Source organism: Psittacula echo, assembly GCF_963264785.1.
Source record: "Psittacula echo genome assembly, chromosome: 6".
In the NCBI taxonomy this organism is placed as follows: domain Eukaryota; kingdom Metazoa; phylum Chordata; class Aves; order Psittaciformes; family Psittacidae; genus Psittacula; species Psittacula echo.
In genome coordinates, this window is record NC_137743.1 from 45,121,657 (window position 1) to 45,138,965 (window position 17,309).

Sequence of the window (17,309 nt, forward strand, 5' to 3'; positions counted from 1 at the left end):
TTCTCCACAAGAGTTTTGCCAGATGCATAAAGCATTCATGCACTGTCTCCAGCACATCCAGACCAGAAGCTCTGTCAAAAAAAAAAAAATATATATATAAAAGAGGCATGGAAGGTGTCCATTGGATAAATCAGGCAGTGATGCTGCAGGATCAGGAAACGATGGTGCAAAACAAAAAAGAGAAGCCAAACACTTCTTCACACCTCTGTCATACCCTGATGTCCTCAGAAAGCCACGGGAACATCCTATGCTTCCTGGCTGAACTGTGCTAGACTTATCTCAGTTTCTCTAGATAGGAAATTTCACACCTACTTTGATACAAAAAATTCTCTTGCAATGGGTTAAAAGTCAGATAGGGATGAATTTGCTGAGACATTCAGGGTAGGATGCCACCACCTGGGGTTTTGCTATCACCAGCCATAAAAATATTGCTTCCTGCAGCCTGAAATGCAGCTCACACTTTCCATCTGAAATTTACAGATGGAACTCTCAAGACAGCTTTGTAGTTGTTAACTTATTTTTTTAGGACATCTGGAAGAAAAAAAAAATTAAAAAAATGCAACTTTTCCTTTTGTTCAGTAGTTCACTTCCCCTTCTGTGAATGCTTTTAATTTTCATTCTCATAATTTAACACGTTGCTGATTTTATACACTTTCTTTTCTAACTTTGGGTTAAAGCAATTAATAATAAAAGTCACATGAAAGGCAGAACTACAGAGAAAAACACCACAGCCTGAAGACTGTGTTTGGAAAGGAAAATGTGTTCTTCAAGTGGACAGTGTCGAGTGGCCTCAGGAGAAGACAGAAGCTGAAAATAAGCAAACCTCTCAGTGTCTGCAGAGACAAAGGAGTCCTGCTGCTTTCCAGGTGCTGGGAATCAGCAGGGCTATCCCCATAAGAGACACCCACCACAGTGATACCCTTGTGTGCCTGTCGTGGCCTTTTGGAGGCACATTTTCATACAGCCTCCTAAGGCCATGCTTTCCCATGTCTGTCTTAAAATACAATACCTGCACAAGTCAAAGCTCACTATGCGCAGCCCTGCTGCAGCTCTCTGCAGTCACTAGTTACCTGCTAGCTACAGCAGCTTTCACTGATAGGGGAAGGGTGAGAAAAGCTCATCTGACCACCCCACAACAGAGGGACAAGCAGCTCCAAAGGCCTTCACAAACCCAAAAAAGAGACTTCACACCCACACTACGGAGCCCCAGCTGCACCCCTTGATAACCTGGACCCAAGGTGCACAACACATGTACCTGCTTCAAGCACAGAAATGGTTCTTCGGTTATTTTTCTCTTGGTTATTTGTAATTTAGGAACAGCTACTTATTGCTCTCTCTACAATTCTGAAACTCTGCTTCTGCCTTTGCATTATTATTTGGCACGAGTAACAATTCACACAACTCTGCATTTCACAAATCCTGAATAACTGATTAGCAGTGCTAACAAAACAGACCTTCTGCTTTTCATTTCCGCTAATTAATATGTACACGAGTTTTGCATTAGGTAAGAAGTTATGTATAAAGTACATCCTCTGCTGTATGTCCCGGCTGAAATTATAGCTGTAGGGTTAATTGAATACCCCAGTCTAATCTCCCTGCATAGGTGTTGCACCAGGCTACAAGTAGTACTGCATCAGCGCTTTGGCTTGAGTTTATTTTTTAAACAACTGCTATAAAACACTGACTGCAAAGAGAAAAACAGCATTAGGGAGAAATATTTAAAAACAATGGCCCTGCTGAGATCACCAGAAAGGTTCTATTTTAACAGACTCAAGAACAGTATTTTTCATACTTCAGCACATTTTTACCAAGCTACTCCTTTCTATTTCCTGAATTTATAGGCTATCCTTGTCAAGAACAGAACAACAAAATCACTAAGACCATAATGATATGGAAGAGTTATCTGAATTAGATAGACAGTTCAGCCCATTTGATGATTTGTTTTTAGAAGACATGCATTTTACCACATATCACATTAATGTAGAAATACCTGTTCATACTTCTTATTCATTCCTAAAATCCTACTGGTTTGCAGAGTTTATACGATTTGCATTTTCCCCTCAATGTATAAAATCCTATTACCAATATTCTCACAAATGCTTGGGTATTACCGGTTTTATATTTATTGGTATTTCTACTGTTATCTCATTGCTTGGCTATGTAGCCACTAGCAGATCAACGACCAGAAGTAGTTATCTGATTTTATAAAATTGACATAATTTTAATTAAAAGGGCTTTGACCAAAATTCAGACAAGCCAAACTCAAACCAGCTATGTCAATCTTTAAGGCCTGTCCGTTTTGACATATAAACAAGCTACATGTCACACCTGTAATCCATATGTTGTTTTGTTTGTAAGTATCTGTTGCATGGACTCAGTTATCTCAGTAATGGCTGGAAACAGCCATAGGCCTCCCTTATGCATACAGGAGAACAGCTACATCTCACAATAAAACCTGACAAGATACCAAGGGACCTATTGGCTATGTTGATGTTACAGGTCTTCCTCATCAAAGTTCAAAACCACAGCAAACCTTTCTCATCATAATACTGAAAGAAAATGGCCCTAAACCAGTAACACCCACCAAAAATAGTGACTGCTAGCATTAACCACCAACATCAACTATTGGCACATACTGCAAAGAACCATGACTGCATGAAAGGGTATGTATGGCTATTGGAGAATTACTCAAGGCGTCTCTAAGCAACCATATTCTCATTTTTTAAGCTGCTTGGTTTCAAAACCAGTTAAATCCTTAGCAAACTACCGAATTCTTTTCAAGACAAACTGTGTCTGAATTGTAAGTCAAAGAAAGAGTGGTTAAAGAAATTCTAGTGTTAGACAACAAAGCTGACATTTCAAAGTAGGAGAGAGATGAAGACAAAGAGCACTCAAATCCTTTTCAGTCCAGTCAGCAAGAGACTCATGAAAGTAACCACATCTGACCCACTATCTGGTGTCTCAGGAATGAAAAATGTTTAATACAGCCAGTCAAAAAAACCTGTTTCTTCAGGTGGGGGCATGCAGTGGGATCCCAATAGAAAGTTGATGGTGCTTAAAGAAAGCAGAAAAAGCTGAATCCAGGAGACTGCTGCAGTTTATCTCCAAGGCACAGCAATGGTTCTTGCTGCTGTGAGTAGTGGTAACGCACCCCTCTGCACTGGCAGAGGGTTAGAAATTTGCCATTAAAAGCTGAGACTGTAATAGCTGAACTTTTTTCCTAACATCTACAAATGATAATCAGGGGTAATATTAAAGACTCACTGATCATCCTCCATTTTTAATTTGTTCTCTGTTCCTGATATGCTCCCTTTAGTGAGCATAACCACATGTCCAGATGAACTCATCCAACAACTACTGCAAGTAAGCATAGGCTGTATAAGCCACCTGACCTTAAAGCTGTATGAAAAGATGAGATTTTTTTAAGCATTCACTGATACAATTAATGTATAGGCAGTTCCTGACCCAAGAGTGTAAATTCCAATATGCATTAGAATGAATTAGACAAGTGGAAATAGCTTCTCACACCAAGAAGGTATTCTGCATGCTACATAGTAATTAATCAATTTAAAATACAAAAAGAGAATAATTAAAAACATCCTCTTAAAATTAAAAGAGATTAAGCCAGCAGCAAGGTCAAATTTAGAAAGGAGAAAGAAACACAAAACCAGCCAGTAGGGCTCCAGAATAATTTTGCAGATGTTCTCTATTGATTGAGATCTTATGAAAATGAACATAGAAAGATCTCCGACAGAGCTATACCCACCTCTTAGGGTATTTCATGGGCTCCCAGATCAACACACAGGATGCAAATACAAGTTATCATAAGGTGGCTAAAGAGTGGCTTGTATGTATTAGATACATTAAATTTTGCACATTGAAAGTCAGAGTTCTTCATATAATAAAACACAAAAATCCAAAATTAAATATTGGAGTAATAAATTCACAACAATTGCCTCACTTCAGAGATCTATTTCAGAAGTACCTAGAGAAAAAAAAGAAGTAAACAGCAAGAATAACAGAAGGTTCAGTGAATTTCCCAAACTGCTTATTAAAAAGTCCCTTACTTTGTTTCAATCATACCATCCCAAACTCAAAGGAAGAGCATACTATGAGTCCCTCCAGTGCCACCCCTTGCCAAGCAAAGAGCTGTTTTAAGGTAAAAACACCACACCATCAAAAACACTATTTCTTTAACATCACATTAGAACATATGGAAGATAGCATTAAGCTTAGCTAAGAGCTTAGTTTAAATGCCCAGCAACCTTCAGCTGCAACTCATGAGTTATATAACTTCAAATACAGGCATTGATGTACAAACTTACAGCTGTAGGACAACTAACAATAGGTAAAGACATTGCAGAAATTCGTATAATGGCACCCAGCCATTTAGCATTTGAACCTTGGTGGAGGCTTGCATGTTTATACTGCAGCAAGAACTGAGCAGACGTTGTTTCTAAGCCCCTTAAAATCACCAGCAAAACAGAACAAGAATATGAACAGAAACATCAGTTTGCAGCATGTTTGTCATTGTTGCTCTTATGAACTGTTGACAGCCCAAGTTCTTGCCCAGGATGGGTTTTTTGGTACAGTTGGAGATTGATAAAGAATCCCAATCCTGCATCTGACATACAGTCTTTTTGGCTATATTGAATTTTGAAGTTTCTTAGCAGTCGAAAAATTACTACACCTGCCAACAACATGTTATATTTATCAACTGTGTGTCTCCAAGAAAATGAATTTGCTATTCTTTCAAAAATTGTCTGCTTTGGGAGGTCTGATTAGACTTTAACCATTGCTGTAGAAATGCCATTCTTTCTTCCAGTTCATCGCTTTCCAGCCCAAACTTTAGTCATGGACTACAGATTACATAATACCTTAAAATTAACTGGGAGTGTAGCAAATGCTAATAAAAAAAATAAACTCCGATTGCATGTTTTGAATAAAAATGTACTTTTGCACAAAGTCTGTGTTATGATGAATCTTTATCTCACCCAGGCCTTAAAAAGAGTACAAGCCTGGTGAATAGCAAATGAATTGAATCTCTTTGGTAGCATTTTTATGAGGTATAAGAAGCTTGCAATGTATGGCAAAGTCCACAGAGATGCCAGAGCAGCAGAAACAATGCAAACATTAGTAAGAGACACTCAATGGAGAAAGCAGGGTCAAAGCAGGTCTCAGCCTGAAAGAAAGGCAGACTTCAAACTTCAGTGATCTCTATACCTGCTCTCTACATAAAAGTGAAGAGCTGGTGCCAACTTAAAGGTCAAGGTGAACCTTTCCTCAAGAATATCCAAGAGCAGCAAATAAAAGTACATTTGAAACCACTTAATGTTTAAGATTGACCCATAATGACTGTTGCTCATTCTATCTGGCAAAAGGAGTTTCTCATCCCTTGTAGGCATCATATAAATTGGAGGAGTCACCTCTGAGGAGATTCAGTATCTCTGTCCTCTGCAGAAAATAGAAGCCAGATCTGAGAAGAGCAATACAGACCATGAATGTCTGAACACCTTTACCAATACTTGGAGAGCTCCTTTGGTACCACCTCTGGCAGTGCTCCACACTCCAGTCAGCCCGCTGCACCTGCTCAGACCTTAAAAAGTTGATATGACAATGTTAAGCATAAAAGATATATATAAGGAGCCCTCCCTAGCACCAAGCTATATCAAGAGAAGTTAGTGCTGTCCCCCTACAAAGCCAGCACCTGGCTGAAAGATCCAGATTTCTCTTGTTGGGTGGCATGAAATTCACTTATTTTAATTAAAGTAGGTGTTATGAATAAAAGACAGAATAGGCCATTTTAAGAAATGCACCAGAAATACTCCAGAAGCAAAGGGTGGGCAGGAGGGAGCAACAATGTAGGTGGTGTCACTGTGTACCACCCTTACATGTTGGAGAATTTACTGGTATGGGAAGCAGGAAAGGACACCTACTACTTGGACTTCACCAGAAACGGGTAACCACAGTGAGAAAACAACTGTCAGCTTATGATAATCAGTACTCTTCAGTACAGCTCAGACCTGGGGCTATGCTTAAACACCAAATTTTCAGAGGTAGTCTTTGCCCTCATATAGTGCAGCAGAAGGAGCAAGTGAAGGAGAACAGAAAGCACGGAGGCAGGGCCACGGAAAGGACACTAGGGTGATTTTTGCCTTGCACACAGTACAAGCAGCACTGCTACCAAGCAACTTTTTTTGAAAAGCAATCCCCATTTTATGCAGGAAAGTATGACCTGTACATCCAGCGCAGGAGAGATGCGCTCACAGAGAATGACCAGGGTATCCTGAGATGCAGGTCTGCAGGGTTGGCCCTACTAGGAGTACCTTATTTCAGTTACTACAGAGAAAGCCTGCGTCCTGAAGCAACGAAAAGGTAAAATTGGTTGGAAAGCACATTTCTGCAGGAATGCACCCTTAGGACAACAGTATTATGCCTCAGTTGCATAACAGGCCAGGCTGCAGAAGCCCTGCAAGGGTTCAAAAAGGAGAAAGGGTACAATAGGAATGGACCACCCCAGTCCCTCCTGGATGTCTGTTTAGGAGACTGTCATGAAGACCTTGTGCTCCCATAGTCACGCACTCCTCATTGGAATTATGTTCTTGCTGCTCCGTATGGTTTTCCTGACATCCAAGCAGGGACTTGCAATTCTTCCGTATTTGGCCTGTCAAAAGCTCAGACAAGCTCTGGAAGGAGTTGTCACCATTCTTTTTTCAACAGGGGTAGGCAGCTTTGCTTTTGAGCTCACACCTTCAATGGCTCCTAGAGACATCAAGTCACTCTGAAGTACAGTTGACACTCTACCACTAATCAGGCACACTGCACTCCATAGCCTCCGGTACTAAACCAACTAAATCTTTCTTATTCTATGGAAAGCCATGAGAAATAAAACATTCTCTGCAGATCTGGGGAATACAAATCCCGGTTATAATAGTACCCATCTCAAATAACCACAGAGTAAAACGTAAAAAGGCTGGAGTTATTAATCTGTCATACACTGTATGACAGCTCTTGAAGATTCTGTAGCATAACTCATTTCCCATCACAACAGCTAATCTTCCATAAGGCTAACACCTAAACACTAACATTTTCGTTGGGTAAAAAAAAAAGCCAAACCCAAAAAAACCAAGACTTGTATGTATTACATAATCTCTACCTTGGGATGAAAGCAATGTGATTGCTTTCATTAACCTTTCATTCTTATAAAAGGGGAAAAATCAATAGCAAATTTATTCAGGCAAGTGAAAGGCAATTTCAAGCAATTTCACAAGGGATTTCATTTCCATTGCTTTTTTCATCTCACAAATTCTAATAAAAAATAATATGATCTGTCCAAATGTAACACAAATACAACAAGCAAGATGCTGTCAGCTTCTCAAAGACACAGAATAAAACCGCCTTTTTACAGCTGGATAATTGTCTCACTAACAATATTGCGTTCTTTTGAATCCTAAGCAAGTCTGCCAGGCAATGTCTTATTGACAGCCTGTGAAACACTTTGTGACACAGTACTGAGATGGTCTCTTAAATAAAGAACCTTTGATACATATATTTTCCTATGACAAATTAAGCAATTTCTTTTTGGTGCACTTTGTCCTTTCGTGCTATGAACAGAGGTTTAAATTACATGGATTTTGATGCACTTTTTAACTTTGCCATTCCTGTCATACATTCCACTGCATTTCATCTTTTAAAAGAGTTGGTTTTGAATTCAGCCTGGAACATCTGACAAAAGCAATGATAAAAACCACAAAGTAGTTCATCGACAGCTCTATTTTCCACAAAGGGCAAAAAACTGCTGAAAAAGCACAATACATTATTAATAACTGTTTAATTTAATCTATGACTTGACCTCTTTCCACAAGTCCTTCACATATTCCTTCAGTTTTTTCTGTCACAGTGCCACAAGGGGCAGAGAAGGTGCAGGAGACAGCCCCAGGCTAGTGCATTAGGCCCCACTGGTTCCATCACAGCTCATGAAACTTCAAGCATGGTGTCATTTTTTCTGTTATAGTAGCCTTTAAAAATAGCTTTAAAAGTAAAATTCTTTGTCATTTCTATAAGCACCCTTATCCTATAGGCGCCATCTTTACTAGAGCTGTTAAGTTTCTATTGATTTTGGTTCCTCAGCCCACTGTGATGCCATTGGAGAGTCTGAGGTCAGTCACAACTCATTTTAAAAGGTTAAACTTTGGGGAAACCTTGTGACTTATTTGCACTATTCAAAAAAGATTTAAGATATTACATAAAGTTTAGCAAAATATGAATGCCAAACTATCACCCATGAGCACAGGTGTTTAAGATTAGATCAACTCCTTCTGGTGCTGCTAATCCTTGTCCAGCTATTCTAGAGGAAAACTTCATCCCACTTCCAGTGTCTGAAATCAGGGGTGCTAAGTCCACTGGGGTGGCTTCTGAAAATCTCTGCTGTCCTCCAAGCACTGCCATCCCCTGGCACTCTTACCCACAGGGACATTCAACTCCTCTTTCGCTTCTCTGTGCTGGCACAAAACAGCTTGATACATTTGCCTAGTGTGTTTACTTTGAGGATGATGGAGATATTAATTTTTTCCCTTCTTCCATCATGTTTTCCATGGTGGAATGGAGCTTGTGATGTTGGAAAATGTGCAGCTTTCCTGTGAATTACTAATGGACAGAAAAGCAAGCTGAAAGCTGCAGAACTGCATGAAGCCCTAAATCAACAATGCATTTGGGTACATGTTTCAGTAAGACTATGCACAAAAACAAACAAAAAAAGACGTAGAGATATACTCATTTCTAGGAGAAGAAGAAATCCAGAGAAAGTCAACTCAAACTCAAGAAAGTACAGAAGATTCATAAAATCTTCCAGAAACATCTCTAGGGCTTTGTGGTTAGCGTTACAATGATACATGGCAACTACTCTATGCAAACCACCATCAGGAAACCTTTGAGAATACTTATATAGGATATTGTGACCTTATATCTATAAGATAACGGTGACCTTAGCATGGCAGTAATATTGGAGAACCACTAGAAGTGTTAATAATTTTTTTTGCATAGAAGTTCAAAAAAGCCCATAATCAGTATTCGGGTTTATTCACTGTAATTAAATAACAACACACAAGAAGATAAAAGAATTATTATAGGGGACAAAAAGCTGACAGTTAAAGGGCTCTAATTCCAGTAAATGTCATCTTTCATCAAAAAAAAAATGACTATATTATTACAGTACCATGTTATTAGGATGCTATGCAATTCACTGTCACCCAGAAGCAGGAAGAAAAGTACCTATGAAGGGAATATTCTGAGAAAAACTGAAGAGGTTCTGTTGTTATTTTTTCCATAGAATTAAAAAAAAAGAAAAAGGGGGGTGGGGTGTGGCAAGAAAAGAGAAATACATATCTGACAGTGCAAAATGCACTTAAAAGTTTCTCATTTCTCTTGGCAAAATGTCAGTTTCCACCTGCCTTTGACAGGCTAGCAATCTATAAGGATGAATCTACTGCTAATTACTGTTAGCTAGATTAATCACAGAAATAAATTTTTTAAATTCTGATTTCAATTTTTTATTGAGGAACTTCACAAGAACACATATTCTGAAAGACTAACGCTTTTTTATATATGTAGTTTTAATTTTATGTTTCTAGAGCTATGCAACTCAAAGTTGTGCTCACACTAATGGTTTCTCATAAGATGTGACAATCCATTTCCTAGACAAAGAAGTTGAAGATCTCATCAGTTTATACATCGGTATACAATCTGGTGGTTTGATACCATACAAAGTAAGAAACAAATTAGCAGAAGATCTGCAAGAGAAATGAGAGACCGGCACACAACTACACCTCCTGAGTGGACTTCAGCTGGAAATTTCTTGAAGGGATTACACAGGCCAGGTTCTGCCCCAGAAAGGAATCCCAGGCACACACCCTCCCATTCCATATTCAGATGTGTTTAACAACTAGTATCCAAGCTTGTCCCAAAGAGAGAGCTCTGAGGTTCAGCGGATTTGTATTGCCTTGGGAACAGCCACAGTTCAGAGGGTGGGTGGAAGCATTCAGAAGGAGCTAAGCCAACATCCAAACCACTAATTTGTTCAACTCTTATTGCCACTCCCAGATTTGTCGCATACCGGCTTATTTTTGAACCCAACTTTGCCAAGCATCAGAAATACACCTTTTACCAATCATTTGAGACTAGTTAGATCTGTACCCCTTGCCAGGAGACTAGAAGGACTGCAAACTTAGATTTAAACATCATACAGACACAGGACTGGAAAGAATTACAGATGATCACCAAGTCTGCCATAATGCCCTAGTGGTGCAGGACTGACAGTATTTGCTGTCCATGAAAGATGTTCATCTAATTTATCCTCAAAGAACTCCATAGAAATGCCATATTTATTCATATCAGTGTATTCTACTGCCCAGTTTCCCATACAGACAAAAAAAAGTTTTGCCAATACCTAGCCAGAACTTCTCTCACTGCAGTTTAAGCCCTTTTTTTCCTTGTGATACCCAAGTTGACTTAGGAGAGCACATTGATATTTACAACCTTTTAAAACTATTTAGTAGTGTCCCCAGCCCAAACAGATGCCTTCTCTCTCATCAATCATAGCAAATACCCAACTACATACAGATCAACTACTTACTTTGTTTGTAGTGGAAGTTTTTGTTCTTCTCATGCAAGGAGAGTTTTAAACTCCACTGAGAAATGCCACAGCTTTTGGGTGACAATACTCTTCCTGGCCTGAAGTCTATCCAATCTAATTTATCCAGGAATTCTGTCATTATAGTCACCAAAAAAAAGAAATATAAAAATAATAATCTTCTCTGGTATTTTAGACAGGCTTTTGACTTCTGGTTTTGTACTTCGCAGTTCCCCAGCAAGACAAAAATGACAACCAGCTCCAACCATGTCAAAATCAATTGAGCTCAGCTCCTTTTCTGGGCTTATGTCATTCTGTATTATCCAAATCTTTATACTTCCAGTCTTTCACATATCCTCAAACTGGCTCAGCTGTGCATTCAAGTGGCTGGCTTCCATTCTGCTTCATGGTACATTGAATACATTATAGAAATTAAATTTGAGGTTCTCCAGATATTGTTGTGGTTAATTTCAGATTATCCAAGCCTTTCAAAAGCTCCTTTCTCATGTGTGAAACCTTCCACTGAATAGCGCTAAAGCTGCTGCAGTTGCCACCACTTCAGTCTCAGAGCTTCACAGACTGGCTTACAGACATAGGAAATATTACAGCAACTCAACATCCCACTGATCATGGCAGCGGAACTGCGAGGAAGAGTATAAGAGACAGATCACAAGATTTAACAAAATTTTTTGTTTAGACTAAATATCATATGTTTATCTTCTTTTCAGTGTAAAGCAAGACACTGGGACAAGCTGATTGCACCTGGAGTATGAAGTTAATTTGCTTGCACTGTAGTCAGGTGAAGACATTAGTGGGCTCTTGTGTAGAGTTTCCTAAAATGGCGATGCACTAAGGCACTACTGGAATTCAATTCTACTGGCACTATGATCTCTTTAAGTTCATTCTTGTTGAGAAAGAGAAAAATTTATACTTTTACTTACTAGCTAAACTTATGCCCATCTCCATTTCCCATTCCTTGGATTAAAATTTCCTATGAACCAAAAGTGGTGTAAAGAGACAGATTTTGGGGTGCCTTATTATAAATTGTTTTACAATAGTATATAATGTAAGTATATTTACACAATAAATATGTTTATAATCATAGAATAGTTAGGGTTGGAAAGGACCTTAAGATCATCTAGTTCCAACCCCCCTGCCATGGTCAGGGACACCCCACACTAAACCATGTCACCCAAGGCCTCATCCAACCTGGCCTGATTTATACACATCCTCTGTACACTTTTATATGTAAAATACTTGATTGGGGCAAAAGAAGCAGCAAAGCCTACTCATAAGGCATTTGGAGGATACTCATGCACAACATGCTTCAACAGAAAATGAAAATGTCAGTAAGTACATTCACAAAGTGTTCCCTGACAAGGGTGAAAATGATTTCCCCTTTCAGTGAAATAGGAATGAAGTACAGGACATGCACTGTACAGACTAGGTCACTCCCATGTTCAAATCACACTCATCTTGGCAAACTCTGTCCTACTTACACACACTTTTGGAAATTGTGTGCAGTTCCCCTGCCTCCCACCACCCCCATTAGCTACCAGGATCCTAACATTTCATAGACAAAAACCACCTTGACTTCAGCTTCAACATGGTACAAGGGCAGGAGGATATCATGACTAAGGTGCCTTTCTTCTGAGCAAAGCTCTGGCTGTTCCGTTCAGTAAAACTCTCAGCTGCCTCCTTGGCTGAAATCCTGCTGTTGAGAGAGACATAAAACATAACAGATCTGACTATCATCTGGACACAAAACACATCTACAGGGCCAGCAGCTTGAGTCATTAGCAGCACTGCAGGCAGAAATTGCATGCAAAATGTGTCCTGCTCCAGTTTAAATGAAATGGGAGAGAGTTGGAAGTCCACTGACACCCAGAGAGGCCAAATCATCTTCACAACACCAGTAGGTCCAAAACATGCCAACAGCATGGAGCTAAGTTGACAAAAAGCATCGTATGGTGCTTAATGCCAATTTTAACTTCAGCTACTTTGTCAGGGCTTCCAGATCATACATAGAGGTTAATTTTAAATTATACACCAGGATTTAAGATATATATATATAAAAAAAAAAAAAAAAACCACCAAAAAAGATGAAGCAGCATTCTCCCCTCCTACCCCCAACACAAAGGAAGCAATACCAAGATTCAACCCATTTTATAGCCTCAGAGCATAAAAAGACCTTTGGGGTTCCCATATATTCAGTAGATGAAAAATCTTGCTTGTTCATTTGCCAGTGTTTCCACATCTGTTTCACTTTCTTGCTTTGCAGTGTCTGCTTCTAAGAGAAATGCATTGCAAAATTCATCTTCTAAGAATATATGCCTAACATGGCCCTAAATTTACCTCCAAATTATTTATTTCATTAACTACTGGACTATACTTTTTTGCCTTTGAATAATCCCAGATACAATCTAAACATGCTGAATTCCACAGGTATCACAACATACCTTCTAACCCTTTATTTTAAGAGTGGAGGTGTGCTACAACATACTGCAACGAAAAGACTTAATTCTGATTTGCTTTTCTTAGATGGATTAAACTGTCACACAGCATTTTTACGTTTATAATTACTTGACTCCCTATCTTCCAACTAGTGGAGCTTACTTATCTGTACATCTTACACAGTAAACTTGCTACAGCCTATGCTACTTGCTGTTACCACATACCTGAATTCTTTGCATATTCAGCCACAAGCATATTCAACATATTTCATATTTGCAAGCTTATTCTAAAACACACTTTGAAATTAACAGTGGTACAAAACTAGAAAATTTTCAGCCAAACACCCTGACGTATATATCCTTTTCTACATGGTCAAATTGCTAACAAGTGTTTTCTAAACCTGAATATTTTTAATAAAATCTTATTATAAGATGGCAGAAGACATAGAAATCTATAGCAGTTCTTTTTCTAAAGAGGTTTTTTTCCTCCCTCTTGAGAAAGTTTGGCTCTTTTATATCACATGGATTTTACGTACTGAATATTCAGTATCAGTTACACATCTCTCTCCAGTGCCAGAAACAGGTCATTAACTTTTTTTCTTTTAATTATGAAGTTAGACAGATTTTATTTTCTGCTTGCTTTGAACAAGAAAGAGACAAGTTACCAATTAACTCAGCATTCAGACTACATCACTGTCACTGAGCTTGAAAACTTTTCCAGGCAGAATGGTTGAAGCGCGACCGACCATTTTTCCTATTTATAGACCTTATTGTACTTGCTGAAGTGAAAACACCAAGCTACTCTGGAAAAGGCATCCACACAGGGAGGCACTTAAACTTTTTTCCTTATCTACACCGAGCACTATTACAAAGGACAGTATCATTTCATTTGATCTGTATTGAGTTGGCCAGCATACAGTTGCTCTATTTCAAAGCAGAGCATTTGCTGCAATTCTCAGTCAGAAAGAGTTTCTTCTGCAATATTTTTTTTTCATCTGACACTCCACTATTCATATTTCAGCTTGTTCCGCTCTTCACTCATCAGTTATGTTGAATCTGAACTTCCCCTTATTGGCACTGGGTTAAAAAAAGCAATATACTGCAGCACTTATTCCCTTCTATTTTTTGTTATTGTTTATCCCTGATAAAATGCTCTGTAAATTTGCTAAATGTGTTTCATTAAAAAGTGTTAATATATCTATTTTGGTATCATATTTAAATACTTATATGCCTTCCTTTTTTTCTTTCACCAACCAGAATATTATTAGTAATCTCCAAAGATGAGTGAGCAGCACCTCTCTAGAGCCATTTATTCTGTATTTCCCTCCCCATCCCCCCAAAATTAACAGGTTATTTAGTTTAAAGGAAAGGCTCATCCACACTAGAGTATTTGAATTTTGACTCCTACTGACTAGTGGTGCACTAGCTCAGAAAACACTCTCCCAGCATAGTCTGACTATCTTCCTGCAGGACTCATTACAAAGAGCAGCTTGGTCTGCTCAACTGCCAGACTAGCTTTTCCTCACTCAGAAATAACTAAATATTCCCAGAAAATTTTCTATACTTTTCTATGATATGAAACCTTAACACCAAAGATCTCACATAAAGGTTGAGTGATATGCTGCTCCTAAGGGGCACGAAAACAGCCATTTTAAAGTTATCATAGGCCACTGGACTTGAACATTAATGCCATCTCACAGGTTAACCATGGAGACACATTAGGACAGGGGTTCTGCTATTTCTGGCAATATCAGCAGATCTCTAAGGAAATCTTCAGAGACTTCTTTGGGTCCTTCAAATGCATCAGCAAAACCAAAAATGGAATCTGTCATACCGTATCACTAAGCAGTAAATTTAACATCAGAGGGAAAAAACTGTTCAGATCCCTGATAATACTGGGGGGGAAATAACCAAAAAAACACACATGATATGTACTTAATGTTCTGACTTTCTGCCAGCATGTTTGTACAAGCTCTGTGGACGTTCAGATTTTAGCACTGCAAATGGGCTTTTAACTTCAACCGAGACCTTGAATACCAGCTCCTCTCCCAGACTGCTCTTGCCACTTTTCCGTGAAAGTTACCTCTGGTACAGTGGCAGCAACATTTATGACCTTAGGCCTCTTTGTTATAGAGTCCTCCTCCTCCTCCACATAGTGCTGTTCTAATAGCAACAATGGATACAGAGTAATCCAGCAACATGTCAACACTTTCTTTTATGACTTATTTATGTTATTGACAAGAGGTTGCTGTAAAGGTACCCTTCAGTCCTTGGAAACTGCAATGACTGCTGCAGCAACAAGGCAATTCAGGGAAGCAGCCTTTAAACTTATGCTCCCAGAGCAAATTAGCAAGCCCCCAGCTCCCCATCATATTGCTTCAAGGTACAAAGGACTGTGCCTCTCTAGACACTTGTTTGAAAGCACATATCCCAGGAGGTAAGAGCAGGAAGTCTTGTTTTCTGACAACCAGAGATAACCAAGGAAGCTCTCCAGGGCAGTCATGAAGAGTGCATGTAATACTGCTGAGCCCAAGTAATTATCTCTTTCCATTTAAGCCTTTTACAGGGCTTTGACTGACCTGAATTTTATCATCTGTATCCTAATTACTGGAGAGGGCAGTTGATTTTTTTCTTTTTTTTTTTAAAAAAGTGTATCTTGTATAAGACGTATCTGAAAATGAAGTCGGCAGGTTTTATTGTCTGACCATCTTGCTATGAAAATTGCCATCTGATGACCTAGACCCTTTACGTTAGCTCATGGATGACATCACAAGACTGCCAAAAGCAAGTTTGTAGTTGCATATTTACAATGCCCAAGTCTGAGAGCTTAATTAATGGTGACAGAGTTCAAAAGGCTAAGTGTAAGCAATGGATAATTTAATACCATTCTTACAAAAGAAGTAATTTTCCAGCCCAAACTTACCACTGGTTTTGTTGCTGTGGTGCAAGTCAAATACCACGCTCTGATCAGAAGCATCTCTGTATACATTATTACAGCAAGTACATTACGTTCGGCAGTTAGTACATTGTCAGATTTTTAACTCGGAAAACAACAGATGAGAGTAGAGGACATAAGTCCAAATGTACCTTATGAAATATCACTTTTCCACATTCAATAGAAAAAAATCCTATAACTTAACTGCCAAAGTTTTTAGACATATATCTATCTGCTCCCTCATTCTAAGCCATAAATTCTCCATAAATTCTATCATTTGACCTCCTTGTGGAAGATTTGTGGCACGTGAACAATAAATCAGTAGCCTGTTATGAAACACTGGTTCACTGCAGAGATTCTCTGAAATGACATATACAAGAAAAATTGGATTTGCTAGGAAGACTCTCTATTTTCCTTTTGGGGATAAATAGTATCTGACATTCAGCATCACTTTCAGTTTAACCAGAGCAAAGAAGCCACCTAAACTTTCACTGACAGCCACAGGAAAGCTGCATCTGAAAGGGAAGATAAGACAAAAAAGGACAAAATTTAAGGAAATGCACTTGGACTCTTGAAGTACGGAGTTTGATTCTTATTGCTGTTGCCTAAGACATCTTGCTGGACACTGAACGAGCCATATACCCTTTCCGTGTCTCTGCTTCCCTTCACCCCAAGGCACATGCTCATTCTTAGTCTTTTCTTTGTAAGACTGGAAGCTAGTAGATGAAAGGGCAAAGTATCTTTTGAAAGGAAAGTCTCTTCTTAAGGAGCACTCAGCATTCTGTCCTCAGTATAGCAGCCATATTTTTCAAAGGGGAAACACCTATTAATGAGAAAGGGGATTTTGACATCTTTAGACTTGGATGTATTTTTGCATTGATAGCAAAACTAACAGGGTGGCTCATGAGGAAGTCAAAAACAGCCTTATCAGCTGCTATCTACAGCAAAAGCTAAACAATCTTTTATTATTACATTGCTTTCTTGTAAATACAATGTTTGACATCAAACAAAAAAAAAGCTAATGAATAGTTTCAGTCAGCTTTCTACTTAAAGCTGAAATCTGTCACTAACCACTATTGGTAGCAGTGAGATATCAGATACAAGATAAATCATCATCAGCAGAGCAGCCAAGAGCTCAGACAATTCTCATTAACAGATACACTTGTTGAAAGGCTTCTCAGGAAGCTAAATACCAGACAGGTGTTAAGTTTTAATAGTCCAAGACAGCAGCTGGCCAGTTAGGAATATGCTGGAGATGACCTAAGGGTGTAGCAATGTCGAAGTTGCCTCCATT